The 15,958-nt window shown below is 33.3% G+C and overlaps 1 long non-coding RNA gene across 1 annotated transcript; it reads left to right on the forward strand.

Annotated features, from left to right (window-relative positions):
* LOC118489096 lies at positions 1 to 1,563 on the forward strand. The gene is made up of 2 exons (XR_004886185.1): positions 1 to 138; positions 1,399 to 1,563. It is a non-coding gene; the product is annotated as an uncharacterized LOC118489096 (long non-coding RNA).
* Positions 1,564 to 15,958: the final 14,395 nt, after the last annotated feature.

The following is a 15,958-nucleotide window of genomic DNA, read 5'->3' on the forward strand; positions in this document are numbered from 1 at the left end:
TGTGAAATCGTGTACACTAACAAGGATGTGATTGCGGTAACATGAAAGCATTAGGGATCATGTGGACGTGGACTCAAGCACGAAAGACTAACGGGTCAAGAGGGGACAAGGAAGCCAATGCGAAAATGGACGCTCAAGGTAAGTGATTCCGTAATCACTTCTTAGTTATTTATGTAAGGTTATATGCAACTTAACTTGGTATGGTAATTGAGGTCGAATAGGAACAAATGGTATGATATTGATGAAGTATTAAACGGATCTCAGCTTTGATCCGAGCAAGGCATGCGTGATTAGGAAGCGTAACTAGGTAGTAGGATTGGTTGCTTATGCAAGGTAGTGCTTGTTGTTAATAATGGGGCAAAGTTAACAAAAACGCTCTTGGTGGGGATTTCGGGTAAACGACCTTAAAAGTCATTTGGAAGTGAGCTATTCGATTAGAGTAATGTCTTTGTCTAGTATGAAAGTGAAGTATAAGGTTTTGTATGTTATAGACTTTTTAATGTGTAAATACCCATAACGGGTCAAATAATTCATAAGTGAATAATAAGCCGATAGTGTAAGTTAAGAATTTCCTTAATCCGGATATGGGATTTTAGGTTCTTATGATAAATGGTGAATTTACAAGCATGTAGAAAGGAACGGGAGGTTAAACGGGTAAACGGGTTGAAAGTTATGCGAATTTTAGTATTATGCGAACGATGAAACAACACAGCAGGAAAATGAATAAACGAGGAGCCGTCGCCGACGCCCAGAAGGGCCGTCGCCGACGGCATGTGGGAATTGGATCTTGGCCGACGGCCTATCTATCTGCCTACGGAAAATTTGGGCGACGGATGTTTTAAGAAGCCGTCGCCGACGGGTCCCCACCCCGTCGCCGACGGGCTGTTTAGCCCACTTCTCCGTTTTGCTTAATTTTGTATTTCTAAGCGATCCGTAACGCATCCCGATGATTTGTAAGTTTCTTATGAGCATATAGGGATGCACATATGTGGATAAGCAAGTTTGTTGTTCGTATGTATTTATATATGTATGTAGAAGTTATGTAAGTAGGTGTGTAGATATATATATATGTTTATTTATAACTCTAAAAGTACGCATGTGGTGGGATAAGTAGTTATGCTTTATGATATGTACGAGTGTATGTACGTTTGCAGATGTGTAGGCATGTGGGTATGTAAGTACATATATGTGGATGATTTAGACACGTTGAGGACTAACGTTAATATTGGTGTACCTTGAGAATGATAAGTAATGCAGGTACATTTATGTAGCCTCGCCAGGAAATGGATACGCAGACGGAATGCTTGAAATTTGATAAAGATCGAGAAGTGAAGCGTATGTGAATGATCATGTTTATACATTGTGTGCTAATGTTCTGAATGTATGTGGTGAATGCAGGTGGTACGTGTCACGGAGGATCATCAAGGAATATAGATCAAGGATCGAGTCACTTGAGGAATTGTACGGGGCTGTCTGAGGATGTAATTTATTGTACATAAGCTATCAATTATTTTATTATTGAGTCAGCTTGTTGTATTTAATATAAAAGAGTTATTTTAAAAAGTGAAATTTCAAGCAAGAAGCATGGTTTATAATGTAAGAAATTTTATGACAAGGACTTCCGCTGCGACTTTCGTCAATTACGTGTTAGGGCGTTACAAATACAAAATCCAAAAAATTAAGAAAAAAACTTAAAAATAGAAAAATGTTAAAAAAAGCAAGAACATATTTTTTTTAAATAATAAATTCTTTTGACATGAATAAATTTATGAGTCGTATTTGGGTTAACAACTAAACACTTTAAAGCGACATGAATTACACTCCTAGTTATTTAGGGGTCACGCATAAATGATTTCAGTCATGTTTCAAATGGAACACGTGTTGAAGACTTGAAGGGGTAACACCCCTATTTGTTCAGTTCGGTGAATATGGTTGGGAAAGAATGATGATTGTTATGTTTGGTCAAAACATGATTCACAAAGAATAATAGTGGTTTTGCTTACTGAAGGAACGGTTCATATCAACGGGGTCACAAACACGTTAAGAAACCGGGGATCATCGATAACAAATTAACCATTCTTGAACAACCACGTAACAATATTTGACTAGGATGCCGGGACAACATGTCATGCCACATAACCACTCTAGGCTTCTCAATAGTAAATGTACGTCATCTAAGATACAGGGAAGGATTACATTGTAATCATTACGTTTAATCTCTCTCACATGATACGGCATACATACACACAGATTGTCTCATTGGAATTAGGTTGTAGAGAGACCTCTCTGCGGCGTGGCTAATGTTTGTTTAGTTGTGCAAGGATACATAAGTAATATATTATGCCTATTGTTATCGGAGTTGAAAGAGTTTCATAGAATTCAACTATAGAGGATCTCTCGAAGCTACATTGATGTCGTCCATGGAACTTTATGCGGAACTTTATGCAGGTTAGAAAAGCTTATTCACATATAGTGATCGGTGGTTTAGACCGTCTAGTGGTCTACCATGTGCCAAAAGTGCAAAAGTTGTTAAATGGGTTTTAAATAGTATATATATTAATGTAGTCTTTACTTAGGGTCAAATGAACATGATTCACTTTTTATAGATCTTAAATATATCCGATATGTATTACCAAATCATAATAAGATCCCATTGATCGAATTTATTCATGAAAGATTTGTTTCATTCGTACTAAACATCTAACATGTACTAGACATGTAAACACGAAAATAACTGTTAATTTTTGTGTTTAAACAGATAAAATACTTATTTGCCTGTTAATACATGTTAACAATTTTAATATAATAAAAAATATAATTTAGTGGGACCATGTGATTTGAAAACTTGATCTTATTACTTATCTCTCTAGTTTCCCTAACCATTCTGACACGTTCCCATTCCAATGGACATATTATGAAAACCGTAATTCTTCCCTTCTCTAGCCCCACTCCTAGTGACACCACCCCAACCACCGGCCGTCGAGAAGAAAGACCCATGTGAACTTTGAATTGAGAAGAAAGACCCCTGTGAACTTGCGTTTATGCATTAATTAAGCCTATTGTGAACTTTTGATTTACTAAACAGGTTCCTAGATATGTAATTATTGAAACATTCGTAAACAGGTATTAACAGGTAATTATCGTGTATACCTGTTAAAAAATATTTCGTGTTCGTGTATGAAAGCCTGGACACGAAACCTTATCGTGTCGTGTTCGTGTATGGGATTTCGTGTATCGTGTGTTATCGTGTTCGTGTATTGTCGTGTACAGGTATACATGATATGCCAGCCCTAGGCAAGGGTATTATTGGTATTCCACCTTAGTTATTTTGTTTCTACATTTTCTGCCATAAATAACCACGATCAAGAACACACTCTCTGTCCATCAATCATCACATCTCTCCCATGGTTCTCTCCCTTAAAAAAATCCCACATCTAAAATAAAAAACCTATCTCTCTTCAAAGGGGTGAAACAGGGTACTCTCTCTTTCTCTCTAAGTGTGCATCCCTGAAGTCGGTTCGGTCAAAGGGGTGAAACAAGGTACCCTTTGATCGCAAAATTGACACCTAAATCAGTTTCAAATCAATGAGTTCTTGCAAAAGCTGCAAGTCCAAAACCCTAACCATCGACTCGGTAACCGGAAACATGTAATTTAACTCAGTTTGGTGTTCCCACACACTACTGAGAAACAAAATATACCTGATAACGCGAGGATTTTGAAAAACTGTCTCCGTGATAATAATTGTTGGAATGGAACAACTTGGAACCAGCGGATTGCTAGTAAGCTGTAGAAAGAGCAGGCAAACATGTGGAACATGGTGAGGAAGATAGGGTACTTGTAACCATAGAAGCTGAGGAGGTATTTATTGAGGAGAAGGACACCGATGTTGGAGAAGTGCCATGATGCTATAATAAGAGCGGTTATGATTGTCGGAAAGATAAAGGATGGGTTGAATAAGTTGTTGGTGGGGCGGTAACGGAGTTCGCCGGTGGGGGTGGAGGGGATGTCGATGGAGGTTTCGAGCCTCGGGTTGCTGCTCCGGCGAGTGGTCCAGGACTAGGCTTCTACCATTAGATTAGGGGGTGGGGGTTAGTGTGGTGATTTGTAGAGAGAGATAGAGTAAGGAACGTGAGACTATGTGAGAGTCTGGTTTTGGATTGGACCTTGGAAAGAAGATGACTATGATAAGACAGATAGAAGTTTCAAGATGAGTTTAAAGCTATAGCAATTTGTGCTCTAAATTTTAGGAATTTATTTATAAAATACTATTTTTGTCATTGCCTTAAATAAAACCTAACTGAGTAATTTAACTCGGTTTGGTATAAAGGACTTAAAGTGATATAAAACATGTGTTTTTTTGGACATAAAATGAAATTAAAACTTTTAAAGGACACGTTTCAAAATTCAGATAATACATAAAGGATAAAAAATGAAATTTACTCTTATGAAAATGAGTTTGACTATTATTTTACTGTTGTTATTTTCAGTTAAAATCTTTTTAGCTTTTTTCATTTCATTTTCCAATGTAGGGGATTTTTATCTCGAGTAAGTGGGTATAAATTTGCCAATTAAGATGTTGTAACATGTGCGTGTAGGTTAACATTTTTACGGTTGTGTTTTTGCGCATCAATTGCCTCATTGCAACACGCGGATCCTAAGTCAACTTAGTTATTCTTTTATATGTTTTAAGTTTTATGTTAGTTTTTTAAGAGTTAACACGTCACAACATGCGTGCGTGGTTCAACGTTATTACGTCTACCTTTGCTTTGTTTAACGGCCCCGTAGCGAAACATGGGTCCTAAATACTAGCATATATAAAAGAAGAAGTTATTAAGACCCTTAATTTAAAAGTTTTTTTCCTATATATCTTTTAATCAGTTGCACTGAAATAAGTTAATAACAAGTTACCAATCGTCAAACAACAAAAATAAGTGGCTTAGCATAAAAATAAATAAGATATTAAATAATTATGAGGTTATTTGAATTGTATCTAAACAATACAAAAACATATAAGGTTCATATTTTTGTTTAATACTTTTTCCTACACATTATATATATATATATATATATATAAAGAAGTTGTACCCGAGGTAAAATATACTTTTGTATCGTAAACTATATGAGCGTCACTATTGTATCGATACCGTGACTAACGACAAACCGAAACACATTGGATTGTGCAACATTGGTACTGATAATATTACCGAAACCGGTATTCGTTTTTATTATTTTCTATTAACGTATAACACGTGACGAGGGTATATCTCGACTTTATTTTTGGATTCTTTTTCCTTTGTTGTAGCACGTACTTGTATCATAACGAAACAAATCGATGTCGGCTAAAGTCTAGCCGCGAAGCGAGGAGAAACCCCACTAGTAATAATAATAATAACAACTATAACAATAATAATAATAATTATTACTATTACTATTACTATTACTATTACTATTACTATTACTTTACTATTTATTTATTTATTATTTATTAATAAAGCAAATGAAATGAATAGTGTTTTTAATCATATATATATTTTTAATACGTTTATTATTTTAAATATAATAATAATAATTACTATTGTTACTTTATATTAATAAAGCAAATGAAATAAATAGTGTTTTTAATATATTTTAATCATATATATATTTTTCAATACCTTTATTATTTTAATATAATAATAATAATTATTAGAGTAAACTGCAATTTTACCCCTTGGGGTTTAGGTCAAATGGCACACTGACTCCACCTAGCGAAATAATTGCAATTTACACCCCCCCCCCAACGTTGATGTTATGTCGCAATTTACTCCAATGACCTAAACCTCAGAGGATAAAGTTGCAGTTTACTCCAATCTATACATATAATAAAAGAAACCATGTTAGGGACACATGGCGTTCTATGAGTCAGTCTTAATTATTTTTTCTAGATATTTATTATGGAAAAACAATTATTGATAATATTAAATTTAAAATTTTTAGAAGAGATTTTAATGATAAAGACAAAGATAATTGATAATAATATATTAATTATTATAATCATATATTAATTGTAGGATCGTGTCCTAACTACCAAAACACAAATACTCTCCAGTTTTCTCGTAAAACGCGCACTAATCTATACAAAACAATGTAAGACTCGATACAAGACGAAGTCGACAGATGTAGTGCACCAACATTAATTATTAAAATCTAAAAAAATATATTAGCGTTTTAAATATTTATAAAGATAAAGATTTTATTTAATTGGTAGTTTTAATTGTTTTTGTATTTGACGATAAAGATAAGGATAACTGATAATTACATATTAAAATAAAAATATTTATTTTAATCAACTGTTTTGTTAAAAGGATTTATTCAATACATGTAGAACATATATATTTTTTTATACATGGTATATTTAGGATCATATTTCTAATAAAGGATCTCATTATCCCGTTTTACACTCCAATAAAATAATAATATTAAATCATAATATCCAGCTTATCTCTTGTATATTTAATATTTAAAAAAAAACATTTCTTTTGTTTTTTTCTGCTGATTATCCAACATCAGGTAATACGTAAGTTTCTAATCTAATAATAAATAAAAAAACAAAGTAAAATATTATAAACCATGTAATACACAGCTCTCTAACCTAATAAAAAATAAAGTGAGATGTTACAATAAGTAATTAGTACCTCAAAATATATTAATTGTAGGATCGTGTCCTAACTACCAAAACACAAATACTCTCCAGTTTTCTAGTAAAACGCGCACTAATCTATACAAAACAATGTAAGACTCGATACAAGACGAAGTCGACAGATGTAGTGCACCAACATTAATTATTAAAATCTAAAAAAAATATATTAGCGTTTTAAATATTTATAAAGATAAAGATTTTATTTAATTGGTAGTTTTAATTGTTTTTGTATTTGACGATAAAGATAAGGATAACTGATAATTACATATTAAAATAAAAATATTTATTTTAATAAACTGTTTTGTTAAAAGGATTTATTCAATACATGTAGAACATATATATTTTTTTATACATGGTATATTTAGGATCATATTTCTAATAAAGGATCTCATTATCCCGTTTTACACTCCAATAAAATAATAATATTAAATCATAATATCCAGCTTATCTCTTGTATATTTAATATTTAAAAAAAATATTTCTTTTGTTTTTTTCTGCTGATTATCCAACATCAGGTAATACGTAAGTTTCTAATCTAATAATAAATAAAAAAACAAAGTAAAATATTATAAACCATGTAATACACAGCTCTCTAACCTAATAAAAAATAAAGTGAGATGTTACAATAAGTAATTAGTACCTCAAAGTTCCTTTTGTTAGTAAACACATTTTGATGACTAAATGTTTTAACAGATTACATTATTCGTGTAAGACATGTTTTTATTCAAATCGTGCAATACACCAGTTTTTAAAAGATGTAACTATTTTATTGCCGTTAGTATATAAAATTATATGTATTCAACCCGTGTAATACACGGGGTTCTAACCTAGTAACAATAATATGCACAAGTTTTATGACTTCACAACACGTAGATAGTTAAATAAAATAATAATAATAATAATAATAATAATAATAATAATAATAATAATAATAATAATAATAATAATAATAATAATAATAATAATAATATTATGCACAAGTTTTATGACTTCACAACATGAAATAAGACGGATCAGTTTCCATTCGAATGTCAAAAGTGGAACACGAGTCCAACACGTTTAAGCAAAACAACTATAATACACAAGTTGCCAAAGCAACCCAACTCCTATTCCTGCTGCGTTTGGACATTAATTTTGATAATAAAAACTATTATTAAATACTTCGATTCAATAAATGGCTATTAATTGAAACTGAATTCTTTTTTTTTTTCAACGGCGAAACTGAATTCATCCATAATGGACTATGTAGCATTTTTTTATGACATGACAGATGGCCTATGTGACATTTTTTATGACGTACCAGTTGATGTGGTGACTGTCGTGATATTTTTTATGACATGGCAGATGATGTGGTAGCTGACATGACATTTTTAATGATGTAGCAGTTGACATCAGCTAACTATGTAGATCTTGTTTCTCTCTTTGTCTGTGTAAGGAGGGGTTATATAAATTAGTGTTTGGCAATTTAAAGCTTTAGTGGCTGTTTGGTAGCCTCTAAATGGTCATTAAGAGGCTATCTCTTAATGGAACCATTAAAAATTTTACCAATGAGAAATTAGAAGAATGTGACATGTGATGATTTACCATTCAGAGGTTACTTTTTAACCATTCAGACTTGAGGTTACCTCTTATTCATTCAGAGGTTTTAAACCATTAAGAGATAGCCTCTAAATGACCATTAAGAGACTACCAAACAGCCCTTAGTAGAAGCAATACACTAACAAGCCAAGTGATATAAGAATGTTTTGCTTTAATATACTTTATAAATGGGTGTATTTTGAGATTTGTTTTCTTAAATGAATATATTTAGTCACTGAGTTTAAATTGGTGACTTAATTAGTTGGTGTTGACAATTTTTATGAAAAGACAAAATAAATGATGTTAAAGTTGAAACAAAAGGCACGATCATAAATGATGTTTGTTTCTTATTCGATGTGGTTAAGGTCATATTTTCAGTCTCAATATAATTGTTGGGTTAGTATCCAATGCTTAAGGGGATACGGTGTGGGAAAACATCATTCACGGCAAACAATGTTTACCGATCGGTAAACCATTGCCAAGGTGTTACCGCTTTCAGTTTACCGAAAAAGGGGGGGGTGTGCGGTGATGGATTACCGACGCGGGGAAGGAGGAAGGGGAGAGAGAGAGGGGGGTGTGGGGTGGGGTCCATTCCAATCTCAACCAATCACACCTTTTTCCTTTTTTTTTTTAAAAATAGTTTACCACTTCACCAAGTGTTTAAACCATTGCCAACATTTTTCACCAAAGTTTAAACACTTTTGCCTAATTGACATGGCACGCTCTGATTGGTCGGTTCAATGTTTTGCCACTCTAACCTGTTTAACCACTCCTTATACCCTAAGTGTAATGTCAAGGTTTTTTTTTCTTTTTTTGAACAGAAAGTGTAATGTCAAGTAGATCATTTTATAACAATCTTATCTTATTTTTTAGTGGAAACCATATAAATATTAGTTTATGTGTATTTATGACATTGTCTACGCTAAATAATATTTTGTTCGTAATTCATAAAAGTTCATGAACAACTTTTACATAGCTATTTTATGTTCCAGTGATAGATCTATAGAAAAATTCAGAGGTATCATGATTTTTTAATGTACATTCATAAAACAAAAAAAAAAATAGATATATTCTTTTTATCATACATTCAAAGGTTAGAGAAAAAAAATACACTTTGCCAAAAAAATTGTGAGGCATCCTGAGCACCTCTGATTTGAATCAGCCCATGTTATGTTCAATGTCACTTAAAAAATATTTAGAGTGTCATGCTTTACTTAAAAAATGCACACTTTGCACATATATAGAGAAAATAAAGTACATGTGTAAGAATAATGTAGACATACGAAATGCATACAAGAGAAGAGATGAAAAAAAAGGAAAGATGGATGATCGATACAAAGTTTATTAGATCAAATACACTTTAAAGATATTATATTTTACTGCAAACCAAGTATACATATTTAACAACTATAAATAGAGTACTCTTATAAATAAGAAAGTGTAATATAGCGAGGACTCTATGCTTCAGTTTTGAATATCGAAAACATGTCGCAATGAGTATTTGAAAATCATAAAATACCATGTCGTTGTAAGCATAAACGTTAAAAACACGAAAGCGGAGTTAAAAAATGAAGTAAAAATATATCATATTTTACCCGACTGCTTAAACGTTAAAAACACGAAAGCCGAGTTAAAAAATGAAGTTTTTTACCCGACTGGTTTCGAATAAATTTATATTGAAACGTAGAGGGGCTCGGTTTTGAATAAAGTTTATATCAAAACGTAGATACTAATAAGCATATTCCAAATTTATATTCGAAATGTACGAAATGTTGTGTGGAAGTAAAAAAAACAAAATTAAATGTTATGTGCTAGTAAACTAGGTTTTCCAATAAAAAAGAACGGTTAACACTATCTTACAATTGTTAAATTAGTAAGGTAGTGATTGATATGCAGGAATAATAGGTGGAATGAAATAGATGATTACGGGGGAATGAAGAAAAATGTGTTTGATTGTTCAGTGGAATTGAATCACCCATTCCAAGAGGCATTTCATTCCCTCAAAATCATTCCTTCCACCCCCATGTTTTTTTCCATTCCATCCCCTCTTGCACCATTCATTAACAACACAACAACCCACCACTTTCGCCACAACCCACCACCACCACCACCCACCACCGACGCCATCGCCGCCACCCGGCACCACCTCACCCCGACAGCCACCGCCGCCACCCGCCACCACCTCACCCCCGACAGCCACCACCACCGTCGCCACCACCCACTCGCCACCGTTATCACCCATAGCTGCGACCAACCGCCAACGTCATTCGCCGCCACCGCCCACCACCATCGTCACCGCCGCACTGCCACCATCGTCACCGTCGCACCCATCGTCGCCACCGACACCTATAACCACCCACAATCACTACCACCGACCACCACCACCATTCACCGCTGATTTTATTACTCTGTTTTTCTTGCCTATCGAACAATACACAATAATAATTTATTTCATTCACACATGGTAACCAAACAAGACATGGAATGGTAATAATCCATTGCATTCCCTCGTCCATTACATTACCTCATCCATTCCATTACCCCATAATAACATCCGGAATGGAATCTTCATTCTCATCTCCATAAATTAAATAAAAATCATTTTTAATAAATTTAAAAACCTTGTATATCCCATTTCCTATTTCTATCTCTATTTAATTATTAGAGGGTTAAATGCCTTGTTGGTTCGTGTGGTTTTCAATTTTTGCAAAGTTGGTTACGAGACTTCAATAATCACATAGGTGATCCTAGTAATTGTAATTTTTAAACTCGGATGATCTTTATCAATAACATGTGTTAAATTTCTTAGTTAAGTGTGTCAGAAATGACTAAATTACCTCTAAGATTAAAAATAAAACAAGAGTTAATTGCCAATATCGTCTCTGAGTTTTGGACATGTTTAATATTTTTGTCCAAAATGAGATTTTTGTATCAAATAGCTCTCCCCTCTCCCCCTCCCCATTTGCTCATCCTTAGTTTAGATAAGAAAAAGAGGATGGAACTAGACTGTGAGTGTTCTCTAAATCTAATCATACTTTAAAACATTGCTCTTATAGTTTTTTTATGCACAACTAAATAAGAATGAAATTTATAGTTTTTTTTATGCACAACTAAATAAGACAATGTAGTGTGAGGGGTGTTTTGTGTTATGTGGTGGTCTAGTCAACATGTGGGTATTATCTTAAAACGTGTGTAGTGGTATAATGCCCCAACCAATCTTAAAACGGGTGTAGTGGTATAATGCCTCACCCCACAATGCTTTATATACCGCGCCGCGTGTTCGCACGCACTCGTAACCGCCTCTTGCTCGACCTCCTTATCGGTCGAGTCACTCTAATCCGCTAAAAACTCTTTGTAATAAAAATTTGCAGCGAAAGACGAGGACGTGGGGGAATCCATTTTTTATAAAAATGGTTTAGAGTTTGAGGTTGTATGTGTAGGTTTTTGTTTTTTGCTTTGTATAAAATGAGGTGTAATAGAAGTATATATATATAAAAGTGAAACAAAAAAAATAACTAGCCATTATTTTTGACCGTTAGCAATAGTCTTATTGACCAAAGAAACAGGTGAAGGCGTTTAAAAAAGTACAGTCCAACTTAAAAAAAAAAAAAAAAAAAAACCCATGTAGCGGTTTTGAGGCATGTTTGGGCGTTTATTGTTGGGAAAAAACCTCCAAAAAAAAAAAAAAAAAAAAAAAACCCACTAGGAGTGGTGTAAGAATGAAATTATTTGGGATTTACTTGGTTGCGATTAGAGCAATAATTATCGTTTGACACGTTGGCGTTTTGGATATTCTTCCTTTATCCCTCCCTAAGTCGCTCCGTTAACTCGGTGGGCCTACCTTCATTAAGTCAATTGCATTACGGGTAGCTTAATTTAATATAGAAGACACTAAAGATTTATCATTTAACATTTAACTCTAGACTATATAAATAATTCTTTGTAATAAATAATTACATAGTTTTTTTTTTTTTGAAAACTATGAATTATTTACGAATGTCGGGAGATCTAGCATACGTTGTTTTAACCAGGTCCGCGTTAGAGAGCCCCTTCGCACAATAGATCCAAAATTTAAACTCTTCAATAAGAAACCCCTATCACACAGACTTGAACCTGAGACCTATAGAGGAAAACTCACCCACGCCACCATAGATGGACCTTAAATACTCATGGCCACCACTGGAGCACTACATAGTTTTTGAAAATTACAAATCAATATTCATGTTTATAGATCTTATATTTTTCTACACATATCAAGAACAAGAACTAAAGACTTCTAGCATGGTAGTACCATGGTAAACAAAAGATATACATTTAGGTACGATTAATGAGTGTGTGAATTAGTCGTTCTAAAGAAAATCAAGATCAAGAGTTTACAAATAACACGATTGTTGGTATCATAAATGGTAGCATTTAGGGTCTGTCACTCGGCCCACAAAGCTAATTACGACAGTGTCAACAAATAATCTTATTAGCCATTTTGAGTATTTGAACCAGAAATACCTAGAACATCAAGAGTTCTCAATAAGTCACGCTTCAACTATGTTACGGTTTATCCATATTAATAGTTCTTGGGGTTGTTAATAATGAAATTCAAAAAGATTTCAATTTAAGTGCAACATTATGCCTTTAGAAAGGTTTAGCCACTCATAATATAACATATTATCGTCTCTATTATGTGTTTGTAGATAGTGATCACTACAATACTAGAAAACTGACCATCACCAACGACACATCACTAGCGCCTGCAATCCATCAGTACTTACCGACATATCAACGACAAATCCCACAACGATAATAAGTGAAAGTAGAACCATCAGCCGGTCTTCTTTTTTTTTTAATTACCGGACGGATCAACGACATGTAGCCAAAACTAGAAAAAAGATGACTTTCGTTGACGAATCGTGAGGAGGGAAACATCCAAACTCCCCCACAAATTACCGAGGGACCGTTTACACTAGTGAGATTCCAGATGAATTTTTGTGCAGATTGTTACATTAAACATATAATTCCTAACTATTTGAGTTTGTCTAAGGGTGGAGGGAGTGATCAATCACTGGTGAGTGTTTAAGTTATTTTCTAGCCAATAATATCATGTCATATCATGTCAAGTCCACATTACACTTCCCATTTTGCACTTAATCATTGGCAATGGTCAAACTCATGGAGAGTGGTAAAGAATTTAAAAAAAAATATGATTGGTTGAAAGGGGTTGGGGCCCATCATTCACCATCTCTCTCCTCTCTATCTTCTTTTCCCACACATCGTTCTATACTCACCGCAAACACCACTCCCCACTCACCTATTTGAAGCTGGCAGCCCCTTCCCCGCGCGGCAACCCAACACCCCGCAACCTTCACCGAGACCATACCGTCCCCCCAAAAGATATAACATCAAAAGTGGCAGTTGTGTCTATGGCTTTATAGCTTAGTGGTATCTTAATGGTGGGATAAGACTTTGGGACCAATAGGTCCTGGGTTCGATTCCCACAAGGGTTTTTTTCCCATATTTATTGGGTTTCCTCCTGAATTGGTGTATAGGCATTATGCCTAGTGGAGATGAATATAATCGGGTGATTCAACTGATAACATGATAATACTCAAGTGGTCCGTCAGTGATCCAAAATTGTCATTCAAAAAAAAGTGGTAGTTGTACTTGCAAGATGAACTCACCTTCCAATATATGTTTTTCTTTTTAAGAAAAGAATGAGAACTAATCGGTATTTACGAGTTTGCGAATGCAGAATAGACTTTACTCTCTTGTTTTATGAAATGTAACAAAATACACGAGTCATCTTATTCTTCTTTATAGGTTTGAATTTATTCTTTGTATTTATTTTTTCTTAAAAAATAAAACAATCAATATATTTATAGTCAAATATGAAGAAAAACAAACATGACGAATTAATATTACTAATTGGACGGTGGTCCATTAACAAAGACAAAGTTTTAAACACTTGATTTTAGGAATGGTAGATATTGGTTTCAGGTCCAACAGACATCAAGAATTAAAATAAATTTGTCGTTAAAAACATAATGAATTAGTATTGTAATAAGAAAATTAGTTACATCAAGAAATTTTAGAGTTAATTACATAGTTAGTCCCTGTGGTATGCACAAAATAACATACTTCGGTACTAATAGTTTAAAATCACCTTCTAGGGTATTAACTTTTCATTTTGTAAAGTTTGGAGGTATTAACTTCTAGGGTATTAACATAGTTAGTCCTTGTGGTTTGCACTAAATAACATACTTAGGTACTAATAAAATGTGATTTTAAACCTACAAATAACGTTAATACCTCCAAACGTTACAAAATGAAAAGTTAATACTCTAGAATGTGATTTTAAACTATTAGTACCTAAGTATGTTACTTTGTGCAAACCACAGGGACTAACTATGTAATTAACTCAGAAATTTTATTATGGTTGAACAAAAACGCAGTTTAGTTAATAACAAACGTTAATTCGGAGCCATTCACATTAAACATTCAAACTTACAACTAGGGAGGGTTCATTATTCGATTAAATATCGATCGAACCTAAAATCAAACGTAAATTAATTAAAACCAACCAAATCACAAATTTGGATTTTGAGTCGGTTTTTGGTTTCACAAAACCTGAACAATAAATAATATTTAATATTATTTTAAGTTTTTTTATAAAGTTTTAATTTTTAAAGATTTTTTTGTTTTTTTTTTGGTCAAAACCGAATTCGAATTTCAGTTTTTTCCGTTCGGGTTTGAATTGCATGAATTTGAGTTGGTTCCGCTTTTGACTAAAAAAATCTTAAAAAATGAAGAAACCAACAATAAACACCACTAGCGTGAATCATAAAACTTAAGAGTCGATATACGGGTCTGGAAAAAATAGGGCAGACCCGTTGGGTTTATAAACCTACGTTAAGGCATAGGATCACCAAATAACAAGGGCCTCCAACTTTTTTTCTTTTATTCCATTAATTAGACCTATTTTGGCCCATTTAAACAAAGTTTCTAGTCCCGCAATTTAAGATTTTACTCTAGAAATTCACTTTTTGACCCATTTAAGCAAAGTTTCTAGTCCCAATATTTAGGATTTTACTCCCGGAGTCCACATTATCCACACACGCTTCATTCCAAATCCGAAAGCAGCGATGCAATCAGTTTCATATATCAATTTCAACTAATAATCGTTGTAGTTATTCAATGTCTCAAATCTCAAATTACAAATTTTCAAAATGGCTAATTTTTCGTCATCTTTAACTTCTTTTCTTTCTTTCCATTAATTAGACATGTTTTGGCCCATTTAAACAAAGTTTCTAGTCCCACTATTTAAGATTTTACTCTAAAAGTCCACTTTTTGGCCCATTTAAACAAAGTTTCTAATCTCAATATTTAGGATTTTACTCCTGGAGTCCACATTATCCACACACGCTTCATTCCAAATCCAAAAGCAGCGATGCAATCAGTTTCATATATCAATTTCAACTAATAATCGTCGTAGTTATTCAATTTCTCAAATCTCAATCTCAATTGCAGATTTTCAACAGGTAACGACTAATTTTTCATCATCTACTAATCTGTATGTGTGTATATATACTGAGTAACTCCACTAAATCACTAAATCACTGTTCAGTTTTGCAAATGGAATGATTTAATTTATAATATTTGCGACTTTGATTTGGTATTATTGATTCTGCTGATATTTTTTTAGAGTTGCC

The sequence above is a fragment of the Helianthus annuus genome, chromosome 17 (assembly GCF_002127325.2).
Source record: "Helianthus annuus cultivar XRQ/B chromosome 17, HanXRQr2.0-SUNRISE, whole genome shotgun sequence".
Lineage (NCBI taxonomy): Eukaryota > Viridiplantae > Streptophyta > Magnoliopsida > Asterales > Asteraceae > Helianthus > Helianthus annuus.